The sequence below is a fragment of the Musca autumnalis genome, unplaced genomic scaffold, assembly GCF_047663935.1.
Source record: "Musca autumnalis isolate F117 unplaced genomic scaffold, ASM4766393v1 scaffold_5, whole genome shotgun sequence".
NCBI lineage: Eukaryota > Metazoa > Arthropoda > Insecta > Diptera > Muscidae > Musca > Musca autumnalis.
In genome coordinates, this window is record NW_027412088.1 from 150071557 (window position 1) to 150099217 (window position 27661).

Sequence of the window (27661 nt, forward strand, 5' to 3'; positions counted from 1 at the left end):
TGTATGCCGTTAAGTACAGTTAACACTCTAGTTAAATACTGTAATTAAATTACGTAGTTTCTTTCAAGTTCCTTCTTTGTTTTTCTGCACACTACATCTATACTTTTTTCCCACTGAACCGGCCGTCCTGGTATTGATTATGATCAATTATCCATTACATATCAACGATGTTGATGCGGATCTGCCAAAAGGATCAGATCCCTGGACCGGTGTTGATATCTATGCCGCACAGACCAAACGAGTTTGGCGCAAATATTCCGGGATATATTGCCGTTCCCACAAACACCTAATGGTTGATGCCCCTTTTCGAAGTTTCATCCTAGTCAATCAGAGCATAGGATAGATAGGGATAGTTTGAGGTATTTTAACCGGTATTCGGAGATATTTATCCGGTATTCGGTATTTATCCGGTATTCGGAGATAACCGTCATAGACATAGAAGCCCACAAACTGTAAAAATGCAACTCCATTGTTTGACCACCTACGGCAACCAACGCACAGTGGATCCACTTGTATGGAGAAAGTGGCCAAAAATATTTATAGTGTAAAAATCAAGCCAATACGCCGGTTACAGCTTTGTGCTGCTGCGAAGAGTGTTTTAAGAAACCACGAGCGTAACATTCTCCCCCCCCTTCCCCTCTGGAGGGGGTATACGGTATGAATTGTTTTATGCTGTTAATTCAAAATGGCATGAACAAAGGACCAGCTTATCTTATTATGCAAAAATAGGCTTAAAGAAACAAAACAATCTCCAAAACAACATAAAATCCAACCAATTTAGCGGTTTAAAAAATCAAAATTTTTGTCTGAAAATTGGTAAAATTTTTAATATAGGTCTTATAGCGTTCTTCCTGGAAGGCACGTACCGCCAACCTAAGACAAACCTGGAAGAAGATTTCATCATCTTACCACTGATACCAATTATGTTAATGTACGTGGTCAGATAACAGAGTTACACGCTAACGTATCCATAGAAACCCTATTCTAGGGCAGCTTTAGTCAACGGCCCACCATTTATAGTCTGGCACTAGATGGCAGCTGATTTCAATAATCTTAAACCCATGAACTACTTTGGAAAATTATTCCCGAGGTGGGCATCATGACTAAAACCTTAGGTCAAATTTATGTATATGATCGAATTGGCATTACAAAATACACTTAGAAATTATGCAGCTAACTACAATTCCACAACACGCTAAAACACTAATTTTTAACGAAAATTAAGCTATTACCTCCTCCTTCAAAATCCAATATAATATTTTGCTATATGTATTAGTTTCGCGATATTTTGAATATATTTACTTGCACTTAAAATATAGGTTGTACTCACAACAAAACATATTAGTCAAATGTTCCGAATTTTGAAGCTATTCTTAAGAAGATCGCGTTCGAATGAAACAAAAATTAATATATTTTTAAAAAGGTCCATGTCATAGCTGTCAGTGTTGCCAGATGTTGTACCAAAATTTTGACATTCATTTTTTTATTTTTGGCCAATGGGTGGATCCACTGTGCAACGTAAAGGTGAAATGTTAAACTTTTCCTCTGGAATACCCCTAATAGAAGCGGATATATTCGCGTAAGAATAAAAGTTCATAATTTCCCCATATACGTTTTTAGGCCACTCCGACCCCTAAATATTATCTGACCACATTTACTATCAAATGGCTTTTTCCTCTCTAGACCCCAATCACCACCAAAAATCGTGTCGATCCAATTGCAATTGCGACTTGTATTGTCTTGATTACAAGGTTTAGATGTAAAAAGGGATGGACGAAAGGTCACAGGGACGGAGATCGATTCAGCTCGTAATAATTTTGGTACATATAAAGCTGGATCCGCGACAGCAATGTGAGCACTTTTGCTCTCAGTGAGTGTTAGGCTCCTAACAAAAACCACTATATACATATGCTCATATTGTTGGTTTTGTATACCTATACTGATTTACGACTTTATTTCGATGAGTTTTGTATATCTAATTCTGGTCTACGACCATTATTTCGATGTGTTATAAACTTTTGAGGCAAAACCAACTTGTAATACCCTTTACACATTGTGGTGTAGGGTATAAACATTTGCTTTGTCATGTGTTAACATTCAAAATCAAATCTTCGGTTACTTCTACACAGAAGCTCAATATTCGATGAATTGTAGTGAATAATGTATTGCCTAAAGAATGCAATATATGGCCTGTTCCCGTACTTTATAAAGTGGTAAAAGTCGTAAAAGTTGTAAAAGTAGTAAACGATTTTCATATAAATTTTGTGTACGGGAACGCAAAATGTGTAAAAGTGGTAAATATTGTAAAAACTTTTTAGTTGTGGAACAGAGCTATTATTTAATTTTTCATTAACATTGGGCATATTAAAACAAGCAAATGCTTTCGATCTAATTATGTAAAGAATTTTTTACTTCTATTAATCCTTTATAAGATTTTTCCTTTTAAAGCATTTTTTTACTTTCTTCAGTAGTTAATTTTCTTTAATTTATTTTCTTCATTAATAAATCTCCACCTCATATTCCACTATAAAACAAAAGCGTTTTAATTATGTACTTAATTAAAATGACATTTATACCCCAACTCCATAAAACCCGAAAACGAAAAAACACACGAAATGCCATGTAATCACTTAACAAAATAATTTAAATATTTCACTTTATTTGGTGGCCGGGTGGGGTTCTACCGCAAAGACCAACCATTAAATAATGTGGCAAAGAAAAATTACGCTAAGCTGTACGCGACAATTACAAGACACATCATCATGACCTTATGGCCAAAAGCTGTCAGCTTGTTAAGCGCTTAGTTGAATAATGCTAATATTAAATTTAAGCCTGTAAGGCACACTGTCCATTCAAGAAGAAGAAGAGAAGAAAAAAACAAGACCAGGGAAATGAAAAAAATAATACAAATTCATTTTTTTACTCTTGAAAAACATTTTAAATTCAAACCAGAAGGACATCATGATTTGTAGCTTTGCTTTTCTTCTTTTCTTGAGGAGCCTTTTATGCTGTCATTTTGAAGTGGTAGTGGCAACAACAACAGCAGCAACGAAACAGTAGAATAACACAAAACAAATTAAAGCAAAGCCAAGCCAAGTTGAGCCAAAGAAGCGAATGAAATAAATCGAAAAATGTATTCAAGTGGAATTTTGAAAAGAAAAGGACATAAGGAAGCAGGCAAGCTTATGTCGCCTCACAAGAAAAAAAAAAAAAACAACTGAAAAGGCCCAAACCGAAAAACACACAGCTGATGCTCAGAAATCTTTAAGAGAAAATTCATAGAAATTAAAGTCATTTGAATTGTTGCAGGCTGGGATATTTTTGAAAGTAAAAATTGCGAAGAAAATCCAAATATAGAAGCTTCGCCAAAGTTGGTGGCTCCAAAGTATATAATGAAAAAAATATATTTGAAAATTTTGCCTATTACTTTGATGAGCCTCTACCAAAGGCGAAACGCGTCAAATAGTGGTGGTTGTGTGAGTTGGAATCTTCGGCTTTCCTTTTTCACTTGCAAAAATCATCGGTCATTAAGCTCGACACCAACGAGAAATTAATTAAAAAGAAAAAAATATATTTCCCATAAAATTATTCAATTGCGGTTCGGAATTTTTATAGGAAAAATACAAGAAATTTATTTCGGCTTTGACGTGCTTTCTGTCCCCAAACACCCTATGTAGTATGTTTCCAAACCCCTACAAACACCAACAAATTGATACTTTGGTTTGAAACAATTTAGAGAATTGAACATCCCGAGTATGATCGGTTCAGTTTAAGTTCATCTTATAAACGTAAAAAATTAAAGACCTTGTTGTTGTAGCAATGCAAATATGTTCGTTCGTATATTATTACAGTTCTTAGGTTCTGTTTCATCTGTATCCAGACTCAAAAATTCTGCAACTTGAGCTGATTGCGTCCATAAAGTATCAGGAGGCAGGTGAGTGGATGTTATCTGGGCTACTAAACAAACGCAGCGTGTCATGTGGTCCCAATGTTTTTGGTTTTGGTATCATCGGATCATTGTCCGGATCTTAACTGCCTTGGCAGCTGGCGTTCTTCTGCTGCGATAGATGGGGGTGGTCGGCATTCACACGGTATCTCTGTAGGGCCTGCGTGACTGCATCAGTGTGATTGCTACCCAAGCCTTGGGCCTATCTATAGATCATGAAGATCTCTCCTGCCGTCTTTGGGTGGAGGATGCCAGTGCATTAAATCGTGAGAGGGATGCTCACTGCAATAACACCCAAGCAGATACAGCATCGACAACATCCTATTGTGTTGATGTACCGGTAAAACCTTCGTCTCCTTATCAAGATGGTCCACAGGTGTCAAGCAGTTCTCAGGGCGTCATTCTGGCAGGTTGAATATTCTTCCACTGCGTAGCTCTAATCTTTGCATACCATGCTGGCGCTGCATAGCTTACCACAGACCGGCCTATTACTTTGTAAGGGGTCAACAAAGATTCGTTGTCAGCACCCCAATGCTGCCGGCCAACGACTTGAGGGCCTTGGCCTGCGCGGACGACTTAAACATGCTATCGAACGTTACACCCAATATTTTGGGGTAGTTAGTGGTAGGAATCAGTACATCATCGACCAATATTTTCAGTGGGAGCCTCATTTCAATCATCTAAGTGGTGAACAGTGTGACAGTGGATTTAGCGGCAGGTATCTTCGTGTTCCCTAGATGGAAGAGCTGCAGTAGGTCGGCTATGTAAACATTTAACCTATCACATAAGTCATCAACGATATGACCCGAACCGACCCGACTTCTTATCGTACAATCATCCGCAAACGATTTCTTTTCCGTCTGGGGATGTGGAATTTCAGAAAGGAGATATCATACCCCCTTGGGGAACTCCCTGTTTCACTCTTCCGGTTTTGAAATTTTTGTTTCTGAATTCCTCAAACGACTGGCATCCGCACATATAGTTGATTATCCAACGTTTCAAACACCGCTGGAGAGTGGTCTTCTTTATATCCTCGAACAGCTTGGCATGGTTGACGTTATCGAAGGCCTTCGATAGGTCAAGTGTCGTAATCCATGTTGATGATGGTCAACTGGAAGACTACTTCTCATCGTGGGGTGACAGGAGAAAATTGTCCTGTAGGATTCACCTCTGCTGGCATCCTTGCCAGGCTTAAGTAGCGGGACCACCCTACCAACTTTCCAGGCTTCTTGTACAATATGGGGGCTAACGATAGGCTGAGTTAAATTCTTAACAACGGGTTTATCAAGTGGCTTAAGCGTTGCCATTGATATTCCGTGTGGACCCAACGTTTTGGATAATTTCGCGTTTCGGATGACGTCTGCAACATCGCCCATCGTAAATTATACTGGTACCTCCTCGGCTGGGTGCTCTTCATGCACACTCTTCCTCGCTCTATCACTCACGGGGTGCTCTTAAACTGCCAGTTAAAATAACACGCACACCTCTTTGGGTTAGTTACTCCCACGCCGTTGAAAGTAACAGCCGTTCTATCAGCCTTCTTTCCAGGATTCGAGAGTGATTTAACCCTTGCCCACAATCTACTTAATCCTGAACCAATGTTGCATTGCTTCAGGTGGCCTTGCCACTTTTTCCGCTTATGTTCGCCTACTTCCTGTTGACTTCAAGAGTAGGGTCTCTATCTCTTCAAGGTTTGTGCGACGAAGGTCATCACGCTAGTCCCGTCGCCTCTGCTGGGATATATGGGCTGATTTCGGCAACTCGAGCAATAGGTATGTAGCCAGGGGCAGTTGCAGTGATAATGTCCCGGAAAGTTCCCTCACCTACCGGAGGATCTGAGAGAAAGGGCAGCTCTCTGAAGCGGTGACTGGTAAATTTTCTGAACCCATGCCAATCAGCTTCCACATGGTTCAGAAAAGTATGGCGTTCAGAGGTTATGAAGTCGGGTGGTCTATTTACCGAGACGATGATAGGAAGTTGGTCTGAACCAAGGGAAATGACGGGTTGGCAGGTTACGTAATTTTTCAGAACAGGGGCTGGGTTCTTGTTCTATGAAAATTTGAAATGAAAAATATTTCCTTTATAATTTTTTTCATTTGACAGTTTTCTCCTTTATAAATGTTTTCATTTCACATTTTCATAGAAACAGAATTGAGCCCCTGGTGCCACAATGGTGATATCTGGCGAGTTATGGCATTCTCCTCTTATCCTCGTAGGAGCGTTTTCATTCAACGTGAAAATCGTGGAGCTATCAATTTGATCAGACAGCGCTGTACCACTCAGGTCTTTGCCTAGGACGGAATGCCAAAGCTCATGTTGGGTTTTGAAGTCCCCTAGCTCCAGACGGTATTGCCCTCTAAAAGCCAACTAATATCGGGCATATAACGGGGACACAGCTACAGGGTGTTTTTTTTAAGCTAGATAGAACTTTAAATCGTAAAAAGTAACACAAAAATTAAATTTTGATGAAACTTTTTTTTATTTGTTTCAGTATACTCTGACAAATCATCATGAATAGACTCACGCTTGAACAACGCTACGAAATTATCCAAATTTACTTTGAAAATCAGTCGTCGATTCGCGCAACTTATAGACGATTTCGTCATTTGTATGGCGTACATAATCGTCCATCTGAACAAGCGCATTTTTGGCTTAACGGGTTTGTTAATAAGCAAAATTGCCGCATATGGAGTGAGACCAATCCACAAGAGACCCTACAGACTCCATTACATCCAGAAAAATGCACCGTATGGTGCGGTTTTCACGCTGGTGGCATCATCGGACCTTATTTCTGCAAAAATGAGACCGGAGCTCGCGTTACGGTCAATGGAGATCGTTACCGCACCATGATCAATGATTTTTTTGTTTGAAAATATGGATGACATTGATCCGGAGGAGATGTGGTTTCAACAGGATGGCGCTACGTGCCATACGGCGAACGCAACCATCGACTTATTGAAATCAAAATTTGGCGATAAGTTGATTTCGAGAAGTGGACCTGTCAATTGGCCTCCAAGGTCGTGCGATTTGACACCTCTCGATTATTTCCTGTGGGGCTACGTGAAGTCACTGGTTTATGCTGATAAACCAGCAACAATTGATGCCTTGGAGGCCAGCATTGTTCGTGTTATTCGTGACATACGGCCAGCAGTGCTCGAAAAAGTGGCCAAAAATTGGGTGTCCAGAATGCACTTCGTCAAGAACAGCCGCGGTGCCCATATGCCCGAAATCATTTTCAAATGTTAATGTCACGTATTGATCTTTCGAATAAAACAAAAATTTTGATTACAATTTAATTTTTTGTGTTATTTTTTACAATTTCAAGTTCTATCGGGCTTAAAAAAACACCCTGTATGTACACATGAAATAGCTCTACCTCGACAGTTGCACATTTTACTGGTACTCCTATACAATACACTAGGATCAAGCTCAAGCGAGATAGGTCTGTACTTGTGTATTAGAAAGGCAAGTCTCTTCCTCCGATCTTGGGTGATCCGCAGAATGTTGTAACCACCTCAACGTTACAGCTACAGGTGTTTGTTACATGCTGCGTTTTTGGTTGTTGGGGAGACTGCGGGGGCGTCTTTTATTCCGACGAAGACGAAGTTAGAGAGACACACGGAGATGTTCTGGCGACGCAAGCAGCAACATACCCATCGTAGTTTTTCTGGGTGCGACAAAGGCCAGAACACCCTCGGAAATGCACCCATTCCCTACATCCATTACATTTCACACATTTTGACCTATGGTGTATGCGTATCTGACAAACGGCACAGATCCATATTGGCACGGGGTTCATCTCTATCCCGGTATGGACCAAAAGAGCTTCAAGCTGGCATTCCAGGATATATTGCCGCTCCCATGAAAAAAATACACGAACACAAACACATAATTGTTGAGGTGACGGCCCCTTGTCGAAGATTCCTCCGGTACATAGGATCGGCAGCTGTGGGATAGTTTAAATACCTTGTCTTGGGTCGCTTCACTGGGTTTCAATTTTAATGATGTAGCTCTTTAAGATACTCAAGAATCCATAGTAAAGTATATAAAACCAGTAGGAAAAGACCAAAGTCGGGCGGGGCCGACTATGTAATACCCTACACCAGTCGAAATATGTAAAAATGGAATAATTAGTATACATCCCAATACGCAAATGCTTAGCTTAATGATGAAAGTACTTAGCTCCAACGCCACGCCAAGTCTTATTAAAGTAAATTTTTTGAACTCATTAAACTCCAAATGGCAAAATCGGGAGGTACCGTTATATGGGGGCTACAAAAAAACATGGACCTATCTTAACAATTTTAAGTGGCGAAATTTCGTGGCCACTGGGAACCACATATGTAAAATTTCAGGTAGTTCAAGCAAAAAATGTGTCTAAGATCCCTAAAATACCTTAAATCGGGAGGTATCGTTATATGGGGACTATACCGAACCGTGGACCTATCTTGACAATTTTTAGTGGAACAATTTTGCGGCCATTGAGAACCTCAAATGTAAAATTTCAGCTAGTTTGGGAAAAAAATGTGGCTAAGATCCATAAAATACCTTAAATCGGGAGGTATCGTTATATGGGGACTATACCGAACCGTGGACCTATCTTGACAATTTTTAGTGGAGCAATTTCGCGGCCATTGAGAACCTCAAATGTAAAATTTCAGCTAGTTTGGGCAAAAAATGTGGCTAAGATCCATAAAATACCCTAAATCGGGAGGTATCGTTATATGGGACTATACCGAACCGTGGACCTATCTTGACAATTTTTAGTGGAGCAATTTCGCGGCCATTGGGAACCTCAAATGTAAAATTTCAGCTGGTTTGGGCAACAAATGCGGCTAAGAATCTTAAAATACCTTAAATCGGGAGGTACCGTTATATGGGGGCTATACCAAAACTTGGACCGATATAGCCCATCTTCGAACTTGATCTTCCGACGGCTAAAAAAATTGTATTCCCCAATTTTCAGCGAAATCGGTCAACAAATGCGACCTGTATGTTGCGAACGGACGGACGGACATGCATAAATCGACTCAGAAAGTGATTCTATGTATATCCCTAGAAGGAACTATGGGTCTATCTCGCTTCATTTTGTATGTTACATACAAATGCACTAACACATAATACCCCTTACCACATAGTGGTGTATGGTATAAAAATTAAATCATTTAATAATATACGAGGGCTGAACGATAACTATCTGGCCTAACAATGAAAACGCGAATATTTACCATTACAAATAGCTTTATTGTTTTCCTAAGTAATCTCCAGTATGATTTATACGTTTTTTTCATGCCCTCAAACCAATTGCTAAATCCCTTTTTCCACTCCGATTTAGACACCTGCAAAACATGGGTTTTGAACGCTTTTATAGCATCTTCTGGCTACGAAAATCGTTCACCACGCCTTTTTTCTTGATATGCTGGAATCAAACAAAGTCATTGGATCCCCAGTCAAGACTGTACGGCGGATGACCCATCAATTCTACGTTTTGTCCGGTCAAACAGACGCTGGTTTGAATCGATGTGTGAGAGCTCGCATTGTCGTGATGCAGAAAGATTCGTCTTCTCTTGTTCGTTTTTCGAATTTCTCAGGAGACTTCAGGTAAACAAATTGTAGTATACCACTCAGAATTAACCGTATTACATTTCCTAAACCGTATTCTCGCCACACGGTCACTTTTGCGAAGAAACCATTTGCTTCGAAGTGCTTCTTACATGACCAAGTTTCGTCTAATTTTTCTCGCTTTCGAAGACCTTAACGGTCGATTCCTGTTTTGTTTCGGGCTCCTAAGCATAGGTCCAAGATACGTCGTCTGTAACGATCTTATAAACGTCGTTTGAAGCACAACGATCGTTTTTATTTACGATTTCTTTGCACCAATCCACAAGAGCCTCTTTTTGAGCGATTGTAAAATTTTTGGAGCCATGTGTTCATGCAATATCAAATATTAGTTGGTGGAGGAAATAGCTAAGGAGGAAATAGCTAAGGGTATATAAGATGGCGATAATGTATTATCCGTTCACGGCTTAATTTTTTCTGGCAAAACGGCCGATTTTGGTCATAGTGCTAAAGGATGGCCCTTTATAAAGATACAAAGATTTAATTTGATTATGCACTCTTGCCGTGATTACCCACGTCGAAAGTTGTGAAAAATGATCGGACGAACATTTTCACAAGTAAATTCCATTTTTTTTTGCAAAGTGATTTTTTCATGTCACTGTAAACAACACAACACAGGGTCGTATGACAAACTGTCCTGAGTACGTAGTGTCAGACTGTCCAAAAAAATTTCAAATGGCGCCTGGCAATACGCGCTGTTACCTAGGCCAAATGGTTTTCTTGCAGCCCTCGTATTTAACAACAACATTTTGATGGGCACTTCGAGGGTGGATAAACAATGTAAATGTTTGATTTTGGACGGCATGTCATTTGAGCCATATTGAGTGTATTATTGTATTAATTCGATTGTAATAAATCGTAAAACTTTTTCTTGTACGAACCATGGTTTCGGAGTCGGAGTCGGAGTCGGAGTCTACGAGTCGGAGTCGAGCAATTTTGCTGGAGTCGGAGTCGGAGTCTGAGTCGAAAAAAATATCTCGACTCCGACTCCGGGCATTTTTTTCTACATTATAGAATATAATTATATATATTATATAGATAACACTAAATTCAGCACACCAATTTTTTCAAAAAATATTTTTTATTTGAAAAGAAATCTATAAGAAAAATATAAGCGAACGGTAGTTAGAGGACGATTCACAGGATATTTACTATCCTTTAAAGTCTAGACTTTTTCATCTCTATTTTGATTATAAAATGCATGTGGAAAATATTTTTTGGTCCAATTGATCCTTTAATTTTTTGCAAAAGTAGAGATCTATAAAAATCGAGTTATATTTAAACATTTTACGTCTTATATACAAGTCTTCTGTTAGAAGACCTACTGGTCTACTGGTTTTTTCATCTTGTCTTTTGTGAGAAATTATCCTTGTCTTCTATTAAAGGACCTGTTGGGCTCCGTCAAAAGACATTGTGGTCTCTTCGGCTATTCTACTGATTATACTGTGACACCAAATGGAAGTCAAGGTCTAGGGGAGAAAAATGACGTAATGATTTTTTATGATTGGCTCCCAATAATGCATGAAAAACTGCTTTATAGCTTTGTTTGACGATATTGTTTCATCATTTTGAGATGACATGTTTTCAGTTAAATAGAATGAGGAATCTATTTGTACAATATTTGGACCTTATAGCTCAGTTCCTTCCATGTCCGTTTTGTTCTTGAAATGAAAAAGAAAAACAAGAAGGGATTTTCTACAAAAATGTGCCACCTAGAATTTTATGTAGGTTCTAAAAAATCGATATTGTCACGTTTTCATTGTCCTTTAACAGTTTTACCCGTTACTCTCTCAAAAAATCCCTATGTTTCCGTATTTCGGTACATTTCGTTTAAGTTATTACCTATGTATGAAATACAGATGGTTATTATGATTATGATTTCATTACAGCCTGATATTCCTGTATCATATTTTGGAGAGCTTTTACATAAGATTAGATAAAATCTTTATTACTATTTATTATAAGATGATTCCATAAAAATCGAGTTTATTTTATTTTTATTTGTCCAAAAATTTAAATTTTGACTTCTCCTGTCCACCATTTCAGTAAAATCTAAAACTTGTTACAAAATGTATCGATATGGGACCAGATTTGTAAGTCCTAGATAAGCCCACAAAATATATGACAAACGGTTTATTAGTTTTCGAGCTAGAGTTGGCACCACATAACGCATATACTTTTCAACAAAAAATTCGGAAAGCATATTAAGTTATACTCATTCAAATGAAGAAAAAATCTACCAAAAAAGTTTCGTAGTTTCGTAAGTTTCATGAAAAATGGCTTTTCAATGCTCCAGAAGCACTGTAAAATTTTGGCTTACATCCATTTTAAAACCTGGTCATAAATAGCTTATAATTTTGACGGCATGCAGTTTTGTATTTGTATTGCCCTTCATTTTCACATATTTTGAAGGCGTAAAGATTTTCGCTCAAAGAAAAGTTCCTTCCAGAATATACTCGGGAAAAAGGTAAAAACTTTCTCTGTTGTATTTTGTTACTATTTTTCAATATAAAATTCAGTAGAAATAATATAAATATGAATGTTACTTCATATTTATGTTCTGTAGTTGAGTATTAATGAACATTCTAAAGCATATGTTAGGCTATATGGGCCCAAATATAGGAAAAGTTACACATTTGTCCACATTTTATTCATTTTTAGTGGTATAGGAATTTACCCTCGGAGTCGACTCGGAGTCGGAGTCGGAGCCGGAGTCGTGAAACAAACTGGCCTGGAGTCGGAGTCGGAGTCGAGCCAAAAATACCTCGACTCCGAAACCCTGGTACGAACACACACACACAAACAGTAAACTTACAGGCCAATTGATAAATATCTTTTGAAAGCAAAACTTGAGGAAAAACAGCAATGCTACAAAACAATCAACCATTCACAATCATTCAGTTAGCTTGAAATGCCAACAAACAGATATCAACAATAACAGCAACAAAAGGAATTTAGTTTACAAAACAAAAGGAATAAACATCCGTTTCCTTTGGTTGGATATTGTATATCATCTTCTTGTTGAACCTTTTAACTGCTTGCTGGCTGCTACTACTGCTACATACCTCAGATGTATGCCTCGCTTACTAGCAGAAGTTTCCATCTATTCTTGTTGTTCTTTTTCTATAGTTTCAGCAATACTGACTCCCTTTCTTTTCTACCGTTTACTGTAATTGTTGTTAAACATCCACTTTTGCAATTTGTATTTCCCGATTCTATTTGTTTTTGTTGTTGCTGTGTGTTAGTGTTAAGGAAACAGGGCTATTAGACAATCCAGAAGAGTAAGGGAGAAGCAGGACAGTAAACGCACAGAGTCATTGATATTACGTGGAAATCTGATACGATATACAGCCAGGCAGTGTCCTTTCTTCAACAACATAAGAAGATACAAAACCTTTTGTGTATAGAGTGGGTGTGATAGGTGGCCAGTTTCCAGAAGAACATAAATTGTACGGCAAATACTAACTAATCAAATTTTTTGTCTCCTTCTTGTTCTTTTCTATAACAGGAAATCATATCATTTAAACATTAACAATCACGGTGGCAATATCATCAAGAATTTGTAATGGCAATAAAATAAGTAGGATTTATATAGAGGTGCTGATAAATTTAAGAAAAGCGACTAGTAAGTAGTATATGATTAGTTTGATGGATGTATTCTCTATGGGAATAATTCGTGTTAGATATCATTATAAGGTGGTGTTTCCTGCCAGAGTTTGGGCCCACGGCCTTTTCCTCAGGTTAAGTATCGTACAAGTACTAACATTGATTATCAAGAGAGGTCCTCTCATTTGGTCTTCAATGTCTTTATATTATTTCTAAAACGATAAAGCGTTGACAACTTCTTACCAACGGCTACATATTCTGTACCTTCCCAGTGACCTTCAAAAAAGAGCTCCTGTAAGAAGAATGCGACATTCACGACCATCCTGCAGTCTGTAACAAGACGCAGTACGCAATATGTTTCTCAAGGGAAGGTGAGAAATAAGTTAAAATTTACCATCACAAAAAGTATATATAATTGTTCCACAAACATCCTATAAGGGACAAGGGAGACTTCTATCATATCAATGAGTACACCCTGATTCATATTAGCTCAATGATATGGGACCTACAGTTTATCGCCGAGTCCGAACGGCGTGTCTAAGACACCACTTTTGTAGAGAAGTTTTACATGGCTGAAATGCTCAGGAAATGTCGCTAACATTATTGAGGGGTATTTTGCCACCGTTGAAAAGTGTTTTGATGTTGCCTGGCCGGGAAATCGAACCCACGACCTAATGTGTGCAAGGCGGGTGTGCATACCATTGCATCACGGTGGTACCCAAAAAGAGAAATTTTAAAATTGGAGTGACACAAAAAATCGAAATTCTAAGGAAAAACATCAAATTGATAGTTTTTGGAACTTTTTGGCAGTTTCCAATGATAAACAGTGAGCCTGGTTATTTCACTGACAGTGCAAAAGTGTTAAACCCTTAGCCAAAAAAATCTGAAAATGTACTAATGATAATTGAAATCTTACAAGTAAGAACGGCTTTAAGTTCGGCCGGGCCGAACATGTTATACCCTCCACCACGACTGGTATTTAAGTAAAATAGAACAATTAGCTTCCTTTCGTTTATGAAGAAGACTTAATACCAAATTTCAGCAATTTCGGTAAAACAATGGCGCTAACCTTAAAAATACAGCAATACAGGAGGTATCGATCTGGCGTAAAGTTTTTAGACTCAAAGAAGACTAAAACCAAATTTCCGATATTTCAATAAGATAATGTGGTTAAAACTTAAAAAATACCGTAAATCAAGAGGTACGCCTCTATGGGGGATATAGGAAGACGTGGACCTTTACTGATAATTCTTTTCTGGAACATTTTATAACCTCATGAAAGACTAACAGCCTTTTCATGTATGTCGCATGAAAACCCATGCGAAAGGAAAGCAGTCACTCACTTCCGTCTAAAAATGCGTTCATGTATTTCGCAAACTATCGTGCGACTGCAGTTACGTATCCTATGCGAAATACTACTAATTTGAATGTACATTTTTGCAACTATGTTCCATAAATGAGAAATAAAAACAAAATCCACATATACATACAAACATTGGAATATGTGTGATTTGTTTTGTTTGAGAAAAAAGTATGTCAGTATTCTGAATTATTTTATTTAATTAATTTCTTCAAAATAATGAATGAAACCGCCCTTAAATTGTGCCTAAACTAGCCAAAAAAACGAAGGTCGTGAGGGCGGCCCAAAATTGATCGTTGTGCCAGAAAAAAAATTAGCCGTGCGTGAACGGATAATGCAAGATCGCCATGTTATATGAGATAAAGGCATCTTTGGGTATTTCTTCCACCAACTAACATTTGATATTGCATGAACACCTGGCCGCAAAAATGGATCCAGCAAAATTGGAAAACCGCTCAAAAAGAGGCTCTTTGGATTGGTGCAAAGAAATCGTGAATAAAATCGATCGTTGTGCTTCAAACGACTTTTAAAAGATCCTCACAGATGAAGAATCTTGGATGTATGCTTAGCAGCCCGAAAAAACAGGAATCGACCGTTTAGACCTTCAAAAGCTAGACAAATCCAACGAAAGTTGTTCATGCAAGAAGCACTTCAAAGCAAATGGTCGCCTTTTTCCTCGGTAAAACTGACCGTGTGGCGACTATTCGGCTTCAGAAATTTAGTACTGTTAATTATGAGTTGTACACTTCAATTTGTTTGCCAGAAGTCTCCTGAAAAATTCTAAAAACGAAAAAGAGAAAGCGACTCACACATCGATTCAAACCAGCGCCTGTTTGACCGGACAAAACGTGGTATCATCCGCCGTACAGTCCTGACTGGGGATCCAATGGTTTTATTTGATTCCAGCATATCGAGAGAAAAGGTGTGGTCAACGATTTTCGTAGCCAGAAGATGCTATAATAGCGTTCAAAAACTATGTTTAGGTGGTGTCTAAATCGGAGTGGAAAAAGGGATTCAACAATTGGTTTGAGCACATGAAAAAGCTGATTTATACGGTGGATACTACTTGAGAAAACAATAAAACTATTTTTGATGGTAAATATTCACGTTTTCATTGTTAGGCCAGATAGTTATCGTTCAACCATCTATAACAGCTACCAATAACCACCATACGTAAAATAAGGAAACAGTATTTACTGTTTTTGTGTTTTTATTGCCTGGAATTACTTGTTCAATGATGCATTACAACAATGTTAAACTTTTCCAAGAACAAAGAAAATTTGACAATTAATTCAGTTTAATATTTATTGTCAGCGAAACTGCCTATCATGTTTTCGATGAATATTCATTTAATTGAAATCAATTTAATTTGATTTACTGTAATTAAATTAAAACAAACACACTTACGTAGGGACATTTTAATCTAATTTAATTCAAACCAATAATATGTATAATTGTACCAAAGTAGTTGATATTAAATATCTGAATAAAATAGAATACTGTGAGAGAATGTGAGCGTATTAAGAATTTCGTAGCATATTAGAATATTTGGAAATTCAGTCTCCACAGTGGAATATCTGACAACAGTATGAGGCTGATAGACTTTGCAGCGGCAAAAAATATGGTAGTTAGCAGCACCATATTTAAGCATCTCAATATTCATAAAGGCACCTGGCTGTCTCCGGATCAGAAAACAAGAAATCAAATTGATCACGTTGTGATAGATGGGAGGCATTCATCGAGCGTGCTGGATGTACATTCGTTCCGAAAAGCAAACCTACCTTTTGCAGCAAAGGTACGTACCCGGTTAAACGTAGCCAATAAAGTACGAACAGACACAACACGAAAGTTAGATATCGGTAAGCTGTAATCACAACAGATAGCCACAGCTTATTCCACTCAACTGGTCCAATTGCTTAATTCAATTGCTTAACCCTCGTCCCGATAACATATCAGCACAATGGCAAAGTAGCCGCAAAATCCATACTTGGATACCAGAGATCCGATAACATATCAGCACAATGGCAAAGTAGCCGCAAAATCCATACTTGGATACCAGAGATCCGATAACATATCAGCACAATGGCAAAGTAACCGCAAAATCCATACTTGGATACCAGAGACCTCCACCAAGGAATCCATGGTATGACCAGGAGTGTCATGCTGTTACCGAAGAGAAAAATGTGGCATATAGTGGTACTCCACAATCTGTAGCAAAGCGTAGGGCATGAGAATAGGAGAGAGGAGAAAAGTCTTTTCCGCAGGAAAAAGAGAAAAATGGAAAAGCGGGAATGTAAAAGATCGAGATGTCCAGGAGTCAGAATGAAGTCCGAAAGTTGTACCAAAGAGTGAAACATTGAACTGATGGCTTTGGTACAACCACATTCATCTGTAGAAGCCAGCAAGGTAATTTGGTAACTGTGCCCGATGAAGACGACGAAGTTACCACAGATCCAATCTCAGAAGATAGTATTGAATGTATACCGCCCATCCAAGATGATGTAAATACAGCAATAAGGCAGAAGGAGCCGATGGCCAACTTGCCGAGCAGTTCAAAACCGGAGGCGACATGCTGATAAGGCGTATTCATTAGATAGTTAGCACCATCTGTCAGGAAGAACGAGTACCCGAAGATTGGAACCTAAACATCCTGTGCCCTGTCCACAAGAAAGGAGATAAATCAGGGATATTCTGCGAACGACTAAAGCCTATGGTCAACGATATAACTAGGCTTTAGACCTGACAAAACCACCATTGACCAGATACATATTTACCCTGCGGTAAATCCTGGAGAAGACGCAAGAGATGCTGATCGACACCTACCATCTTTTTGCCGATTATAAAGCAGCCTTCGACAGTCCCCTACGCCCAAAGGTATTCCATGTCTGAATTTGGTATCCCCGCAAAGCTCATACGGCTTTGTAAAATGACAGATGTTAAAAGAAATTACATAAATTACGATATCGACATTATGGACCGATCAGTAAAAGAAGTAACAGATACCTTTAAGAAGGTCGAGAAAGAATCTGCTAAAGTGAGTCTGGCGGTTAACGACGAGAAGACTAAGTTGATGGTTTCGACACGCAATGCGTCCATAGAGCTCGGACTAACAGTGTAAGTTGGTTCCTATAATATGAGGTAGTAAAAGACTTCGACTACCTCGGCACATCCATAAACAGAACAAACAACATCAGTAGTGCGATTCTGTAACTCATTTTTTGAGTTAACGACAATTGTCGGTAAAATTAAATATTAATTACCGATGTTTTTCGGTAAGTTAGCGACGAATAAAAAGCAGTCGTAAAGTTCTACCGATAGCAAGAGTGTTGTCAACTTTTGTTTCAACTTTTCATTCATAATTTTGCGTTTTAATTTTACCGATTTTTGTCGGGAACTCAAAAAATGTGTTAGAGAATCACACTACAGTTATGAAATATGAAGAGGAATTGTACTGGCCAACAGATGATACTTTAAGTAGACAGTTTAGAAAAAAGTCACATCCCGCCATACAAAAAAAAAAAAACGCTTTACAAAACACTGATACTACCAGTGCTAATATATGGTTCCTAAGCCTGTGTACTTGTGTACGCAACAGATAAGGCAGTGCTTGGTGTGTTTGAGAGAAAAATTCTTCGAAAGATCTACAGGCCATTCAGCGTTGACGGTGAATATCGATGTCGTATGAACCACGAACATCAGTATAGTTAAACGTATCGAGATACAACGATTGCGTTGGTTAGGCCAAGTCATAAGAATAAGCGATGATGAACCCGCTAAAAATGCGTATAAATACGGGCCACATGTCGGCACATGCAGAGCTGGCAGGCGGCACGTGCTGATCGGGAAAGAGGGGGTATTTCAAAAAGCAAAGCAACAAACAGAGAGGAATGGAAATCTTTTCTTAGTTCTGCTTATAACACAAATGTTAAGTAATAGGCCAACTAAGTAAGTAGGTAAAAACTCATCCAAATATCATACATGAATACGAGGTTGTAAAAAAGTCATAACCCTAATACACATATTTAATTTGTACGAAATGGTCCTTGTTAGTCACATTGCTTCACGAAATTCGAGAGTATATCGTTTTTGATAACTTCCTTTTTTAGTTTTGTTTTATGTTAAGTTTTACAAACGATTTTTTTAGCTTACCTTATAAGTGATATTTTTACACTGCCTGAGTTTTCTGAAATAAAGAAAACTACCATTAAAACACATTTTTAAATAAAAGAATATATATTTTTTATAATTTTCTGCTTCATATTTCATCTGATTATTTATTTCTTCGCAAAAATGATTATCACTTAAATCTATCTCTCATTTATTGCAATAAGTTTACAGACTAATTAAGTGTGTGCTTAGAACTCTTTGCAATAATGAAGTTTTATTAGCTTATCTTGATTATCGTCATTACCAAAACTACAAGTTTCCCCCCAAAAATTCCAAATTATATCTAATTAGCTTTGCTAGATTTTAGATGTTACGAATGAGGGGTGTGGGTGCCTGGGAAGGTATGCATGCCATCTTTGCAATTGTTATGGTAATTGCAAACTTTGGTTCATTTAAATTTTAATTATGCTTATTTAAAGCAAATGAAAGTAGAGAAAATAATTTATTAACACAATCTACTATTGGACGTTTTTATAACACGTTCTAAAGAGCATTTTACAAAATTAAATAAAGGGCAAAAAATTAGTTCGTGGAAAATTGTGATTTTGTATTCAAAATATAGGGATAGGGTTGTTATAATAACTAAGACTTTCTTAAGTTAATTTGATATTAAGTTGCTGGTATTAAGCTATCTAAAAATCGTGAGTCCTGTACGTCAGAATTGTCCATTAATAGTTATCAAATGACCAAAAGACCTCTTGAGGTCTTAAGAATGATTTTTTTACCTTTTTTATTTTTTTTATTTTTTTCAAAAAATCCTACGTTTTGTATCGCCACTACATTGACCTTGAAATTTTTAAAGCGTAATATAACAAAATTCGACTTTGATTGCTTTTACATCTCATATATGTATTATATATACCTTTTTATTTTCAAATATTTGGAATATCTCATCATTTTAAAACTTATACCTTTTTATTAGGGAATGTCCCCCAAAATTAGTAATAAACTGCATATATCACACACACAAATACACAATTACGGTTAGTTACAGTTTTGTTTTCATATTAGGCCTTCATATTTTTTGGAACATATGTGGCCTAGGTCGAAAGGACACATAAGTACCATGCAGCTGACAACAAATACTGGCATATTCAAAGGCAAACGAACAAAAAGTCGAAAAAATACCAATGGCACACAAATAACTTCGACAATCAGGCAGCCCCACCACCAGCACATTTGTGTTCATGGAAATTTTAGTCGACTGGAATAAAGCTACTGTGTTGGTAAACTATTTGCATTGGCACACACACGTAAACAAATAACTAAGGCCTACTCACACAAAACATGTCCTCGTCGTCGTTGTCCTCGTACTTCACACTCTAATATATTGAATATAAGTCAAACGCGGTATATGTAAATTTTGTGGTCATACGACCGCCAGCGCCACCGCCATCATCGTGTGTCACTAGGTGTATTTGTGCCACGGCTATGCCTCTGGTGTGGTTTACTTGATTTAGACCACTCTACGCTAGAAATATTCACATGTGGTCGGTCAAAAACGTTATTTAAACAACAAAACTAACCAAAATTCTGGTGGACAGTTTATAAAATGTGAGTGAGTGTGTGTGTGAATCTTTTTGCCTATAACCATCGATTTTAAACAATATGCGTCCCGCTAAGTTTAATTTGGTGGTCTGCTGGAATAGGATATTAAATGTTGACATTGATTTGCTGCACAGCACAAAAAGTTGTGATCATAAGCAAATAATGTGAAGTTGTTGTATGAAGTTAGGGGACTATGCGTCAGTGTTTTCTAAAATCAAATGCAAGAAGGCAGGTACAAAGGGGGAAGTTGTTTGGCAACCTAAGTAAAATTTTTCCTCAATTGATATGGACTGATTTAAAGAAAATTGACAGAAAGGAAGGGTTATGATGTACATGTGTATACAGAGGAGGGAAACGTACACCGATTGTACATACATACACACATATATCCAGATTTTAAATTCTTATTCGTCTTATAGGACCAACGCTCATATTTTTATTACAATGATATATTTTCCGTAGCAAGATTATTGTTTGTTAGAAATGAAGGCGTTGTCTGTTCCGGTTTTCTGAAGAAGTGGCTTAATTAAATTGTGAATTATTGGGCCTAATTTTTCCACTGACTGTCCCAATCAGCACAGTCTAAACCAAAACAAAACATAACAAAACTAGAAACCCTAGAGAATAAAATTATAACCTTGAAACAAAGTCCACAAAAACTACTAAAAACGTTTGTGCGATAGGTGCATGAAAATGTGGCCCTAAATATTGCGATTTTTCGGAGCCTATATCTCGAAAATTTTGCCTTCCCCTAGCCGCTATTAAAAAAATCAGCACGATCTAAGAGTGACTTAAACAGTATTAAAGTGAACAAGTAAAAAGTCGTTAAGTTCAGCCGAACCGACATTTTTATACTCTCAGCCATACAATAGTCATAATTAAAATGGAATAATTAGTTTCTCTTCACAATTTTAGGTGGACAAATTTTTCGACCTCGGATATCCCAAATGCCTAAAGTATCTAATGTAATCTAAACAAGTAAGAACGGCGCACAGTGGTTCAGAATCGTTTTTCCTGGTCAAAATTCTGTAACTTTTGAACGGATAGAGATATATTCATAATTTTTTTGTTAAACAGATAACACAATCAGCTTTCAGACGAATTATAAGCGGTCAAGTTCGGTCTGGTAGTTGCAGAGAAATTCAAGGTCAAAGTTAAACTTTTGAACTATTTTTCATCAAAATATGAGTGTTTTTGTGGTTTTTATATCTTCCTATGTATTAAAGATGGTCAAACACCAACAAATAAACAAAATAATTACCAAAAAACTAAAAAAAATCGAAAAAATTTCGAAAAAAATTTGTTCAAAAATTTAAAAAAAGGCAACAATCCTACCTACCGTACAAAAAAACAATGAACACAATAGCTGTTATAGTTTCAGAGAAATAGCTTCGTCTTTCTCCAGAAATTTGCAAACATTACGTATTTCCCAAAAATTTGGAAAATGCTCGTCTTTAGGGGCACGCCACGCCCACACCTTAAAATGTTTGGGCCTAATTTTGTTTGTTTCCTTAGTTTCAATATGTTTACTATCGAATCCCATATAAAAATTTAATATCTTTGACAAAACAAAATTTTGATTTTTGGCCAGGAAACTCGATTCCTGAACCATTGTTAAGTTCGGCCAGGTCGAACTTGTTTACCTTTTGTTTATGAAGAGCACTAAATACCAAATTATAGCAAGTCCTGTAAAACAATGTGTCTAAACTTCAAAATACCGAAATTCGGGAGGTACCGTTCCTTGGGACTATATCAAAACGTCGATCTATACGTACACATTTCTGGCGGAAAGTTTTTAGACTCAAAGAAGACTAAGTACCAAATTTCCGATATTTCGGTAAAAACTTCAAAATACCGAAAATCAAAAACGACGCTTGTATGGGGGATACAGGAAAACGCGGACCTATACTGATAATTATCTTCTAGAATATTTGATAACCCCATTGAAGACTAAATACAAAATGTCAGCCATTCCAGTGAAATATTGAGGCCACAATCTTCAAAATACCGGAAAAAGGTAGGTACCGTTCTATGGCGGCTATACTAATGCGTGAACCTATACCGACCAATTTCATATGGAACGTTTAATACGCCAAATACTAAATTTCAGCGATTTCGGTGAAATATTGAGGCCACAATCTTAAAAAAACCCGAAATAGGGAGGTTCCGTTCTATGGGGGCTATACTAAGGAGTGGACATGTACCAACAAGTTTCTGGGGGAAAGTTTTATACACCCAACGAAGACTAAATTCCAACTTTCAGCCATTCCTGAGGAATATTGAGGCCACAACCTTGAAAACCAGAAGCTGCGTTCTATGGGGGATGTATGAAGGCGTGGACCTATACCGACAAATTTCACGTGGATTTCGGTGAATTATTGTGGCCACAACCTTAAAAATACCGAAAATCGGGAGGTACCGTTCTATGGAGGTACCCCTATGGAGGTACCCCCACCTAAGACTAAATACCGAATTTGAGCCATTTCTGAAGAATATTGCGGCCACAACTTTCAAAATACCGAAAATCGGAAGGTACCGTTCTATGGAGGTATATGAAGTCGTGGGCCAATACCGACAAATTTCTGGGGGAAAGTTTTATACCCCCGACGAAGATTAAGTACAAAATTGCTGCCATTTCGGTGCGATAATGGGGCTAAAACCTCCAAAATACCGAAACTCGGGTAGTTCCGTTCAATGGGGGCTATAACAAAACGTGGACCGACAAAGCCCATTTGCAATACCAAACATCCTAGGAGTAATAGAAACTTCCATCCCAAATTACTCTATCTATATCTATCTTAAAAATTGCGAGCTGTATCTTGATTTCAACAGACGGACGGACAGACGGACATGGTTATATCGACTTGGAACTTTACCATGATCAAGAATATATACTTTATACGGAAAGGTACCACCTACGGGACTATATCAAAGTGTGGACCTATCTTTACAGTTTTTGGGGGAAAACGTTTTATAACTGCAGGGAACCTCAACAGTAAAATGACGGTTAGTTCTGTCAAACAATGCAGCTAAGACCCTTAAAATACTGAGAATCGGGTGGTACCGTTATATGGGGACTATACCAAAACATGGACCTATGCCCATAATTTTTGGAATATAAATTTGTTGATCAATGGGAACCCTTAGTATCAAATTAGGGCTAATTCGATTTGAAAATGTGACTAAAAACGTCACAATACCTGAAATCAGGTGGTACCGTTATATGGGGGCTATACCAAAACGTGGACCGATATAGCCCATCATCGAACTTGACATACATCTTCCCAAAATTTCAGCGTCCTATCTCCATCTTTGTGGATTCTAGAATGATTACCACAGACAGACGGGCGGACGTACATAGATCGAATCAGAATTTTATCCTGATGAAGAATATATACAAACATTGTTGGAGGGTATAAAAAAATCAAAAAAATTTCAAATGGTTTGTGCATAACCTTTTTATACCCTACACCACTATGTAAGGAGGGTGGTATAACTTGGTTTTGGCCAAAAAATTTGTAACGCATCGAAATAATGGTTGTAGACCCCTACTTATATATCGTCACCTGAAATGCCGAAAGACGTAACCCTCAACGTAACCCTTTGACGGTTACGTCTTTGGGCATTTCAGGTGACGATATACCAAAATGAATGTCTCGATGGGCTGAGTCGATCAAAACCTTGTAATCACGCTACAGGTCGCAATTTTGATCGGATCGTGATGGTCGAATAATAATTAGGGGTCGGAATGGGCAAAAAAACTTATTTGGGTAGGGGTATGTGGTCAAACAACGGAGATATCCGAATAGTGGCCAATTAAACCCAACTTTTCATTTTTGCGATTGTAGTTATATCATAGCTGTGGTTGCGGACCTTCCAAAAGCAAAACCCGTCTATGAAAGTAGAAAATCACACCTTTACAATGATGCAAGGTAGGTTTGCGTAGGTGGTCAAACAACGGAAATGTGGCTATACTCTCTAATACATGCAATTTTTCCATTTTTATTGAAATCGCAATTTTATTTGGATCGTCACAAAATTTTGGCTGCTGCTGGGGATCCCAAAGGCGAAGAAGTGATGGTCGGATAATATCCAGAGGTCGGAATGGCAAAAAGCTTATTTTGAGAAAAAAATTTATGTTTAATTTCAATGCGAATATCTCCGTTTCTGTAAGGCGTATAACAAAAGCAAAAAATAATGAAAGTAGAAAGTATCACCTTTAGTAAGATGAAAAGTAGGTTGTCGTAGGTAGTCAAACAACGGGGATGTCCTAATAGTCGCTAATTCAACCCAACTTTTAATTTTTGCGATTTTAACTGTAATGGAGAATATCACAACTTTTATTGGGGACCTTCCCAAAGCAAAAATAGGCTATGAAAGAAGAAAATCCACCTTTACAATGGTGCAAAGTACGTCTGCGTAGATGGTCAAACAACGGAAATATCGCAATTGTTGGTAATACATCCTATTTTTTATATTTAGTAATCACGCAACAGTTTGCAATTTGGATCGTATCATTACGGAATTTTAGGGGTTAATGGAGGTTGTAGAGATGAAGAAGCCTTTTGAGTTTGGTAATGGTCGGATTATATTCATGGGTCGAAATGGGCAAAAACTTATGTGGAGACAATTCAACGTTTCATTCTTATCTGAATATCTCCGTTTCTAGTAGGAGTATTCCAAAAGGAAATCTCGTCAATGGAAGAGGAAAAGATCCCTTTTACATTGGCGTAGGTTGTCAAGCAGCGTAGATATCGCAATAGTCGGTAATGCATCCAATGTTTCCATTTTTTTTAATTGAATTGTGGTCTACATACAACAAAAGTATACCCCATTATATAATTTGTGGAATTTTATTCCCACGGCGGATAGCTCTGCTTTTGTTGGACGTATTCCAAGCGAATATCTTGATAATGCATCTAGACCATCAGAGATTTAAATTACTACAAAATGGGCATTGATATAAAATATCAGAGTTATTGGAAACGGTTATTTAAGTTGAGCTAGCCCGAAAGCAGGGTGGGTGATATCCTTTGTATCTCCCTAAAAGAAATGTTTACCAGTTAAAATATTAAACTGAAAGAAAAGGGAAAGTTATTTTATGAATCTCAATGCAACTTCTTCATTAATACAATGAAGTCTTACGATGGTTGAAAATCAATGACAAATTTCATTGATACGACGTAATTTTCTTTCAGTGTATGGTGTAGGTTATTCTATATTCGGCCACGTCCCGACTATAGCCTTTGCTCACTTGTTCAATATTTGAATGGAATATACGGCTTAAGCTTATTCATTCGTGCAACTGGAAATACTTTTTGAGCAAAAATGTCGAAATGTCATAACCCTAACTTCTGTTTTCAGCAACTACAGAGACGTTGTACGTTTCAATCCCTAGCAGAGGCTTGGTTTTCAGTCCCTAACAAAGGTTTCGTCTTCCCTGTTCATATCTCTTTAACTTCCATCCCTAAGAGATTATTTCACACAGTTGGTTCATCCCTCCTCCACTGAGCTAACGTCGTCAACGTCGTTTTATAATCCTTTCGAGAGAAACACAGGCTAGTTTGAGTTTGCCCTCGCTTTATATCCCTTCGCTTTCGAAACCATTAGACATATTTAAAATCGATTACATTATCTGTGGATATATGTCATGTATAATTCGCAGCATATGTAACCGGTAGGAATTCGATGATAAGAAGTAGAGATTGGCGCGTGTCACGATCGTGACACAAAATATCAACAGCTAAACACCTTAGTGACGACTTTAGTTATTCCTGTTGATGTCCAATTTTTAGAGCATATTGCATACATTTTGGGGCTAAACGACCAACCGAGTAAAGCTGGGTTATCTTTCTGTGCTCCACAAAATAACTTTGCAAAATTAAACAATCCCAATAATTGACCCCAAATTAATGACTTTATCCTTCAATTGGTCCATTGGCCCTGGAGCTAATTCCTGCAATACACAACAGCGTTAAATTCATTCATTGCCTACAATAAGCTTCTTTTAACTTGCTTTCATTTCATTTATTCATTATTCTTTACATCCTTATTTTATCTATCTGCTCTATTAAGTAAAATAAAGCCATCTTCAAGGTTTATTTAGATGCGTATACGCAAAGCAAACATATACGTTGTATTGTGTTATTTTATTTTCTTTAAAAAATAATATTTGTTGTTGTTTTATTATCTATGTAGTCGGTATTTTATATAAGCCATTTTGTACAAAACAAAAACAGAAAAATCAACAAAAAGCAAAGAAGATGTACGCACTTAATAGGACCTCATTTGCATGTGTACGGTATGTACATACATATTCATGTTAAGCTAAACCAAACAGCGGGTTAACTATAAAAAGAAGCCGGAATGCATTCAAGTGGTTGTTACACAAAGTATTAGATACCACATCAACAGTAGCAACAACAGCAATTCAACTACATGTTTCTTTTTATTCGCCTTCTCCTTCTGTTTCTATTTCTTTTTATGCTTTATTTTTAGCCAGCATTCAGATCGTGAGCTTTTGTTACAGAGACATCAAAGTCAATATTTCCATCGACACCCACACCTCTAAACCACACTAACCCATGTACATCATCATATCTGCATGCATACATAGCGATATGCAGTTGCGTTTATATTTTATGTTGCTGTGTACACTGTGTGCGTATGTTTTCATTGTATTTCCTTTGTGTTTTCTTTTTTCTTTGCATTTTCTCCGAGGAGTACAAGGCAGGCAGTTGAATAGAAATGCCTCCGACGAGAAACACAAAATGTTGCTGCCAAAGAAATAAAAACAATTTCTAATGGCATACAAATGTCTTGTTGTCACAAAAGTAAATGATATTTGGTTTGGTTTTCTAACAGATGTCCTCTGTCTGAGTCTATTGTTTTGGCGTTCTTTTAAATAGAAGGTTGTCTTCTTCTGTGTTACGCAATTTCAAATTAAATATGTTTTTAATGAAAATTAAAGATATTTTTTTGCTTTGAAATTTACTTTTTTTAATTTTTGAAAGAGATTTTAAAAATATTTTTCAAGGAAACCATATTTGAGAGCCTATTAAAGTCCAGGACGCACGATAACAGTTTTTGTAAATTTAGATTAAAAAGAAATAAGTTCCTGAGGTAAGTTGATTGCAATAGTTAAGAAATAATTATATACACTTAGCTATTGAGTGAATAGCCTACATGAGGATGACACATCTTATTTTTATAACAATACTTGCGAGAACCATCCTGTTGCTATGGTTCCCATTCTAGCCTTGCTCATCAGTGTTTTGTGATCAGACTTCGAATGAGTATTGATGTTGATTATACGTCATGAGGGCTATGTATCTTTGCATTGGGCTGCTAAACGAACATGTTTCGGAGTATTAAAGTCCAGGACGCACGATAACAGTTTTTGTAAATTTAGATTA

General features: G+C 37.4%; 1 long non-coding RNA gene across 2 annotated transcripts in view; it reads right to left on the reverse strand.

Annotated features, from left to right (window-relative positions):
* Nucleotides 1–27661, reverse strand: part of LOC141406731 (uncharacterized) — a 470067-nt gene that overhangs the window by 112049 nt on the left and 330357 nt on the right. For both annotated transcript variants that reach the window (XR_012413497.1, XR_012413496.1), the window contains exon 8: nt 18681–18714. This is a non-coding gene — a long non-coding RNA (uncharacterized lncRNA). The remainder of the gene's footprint in view (nt 1–18680; nt 18715–27661) is intronic.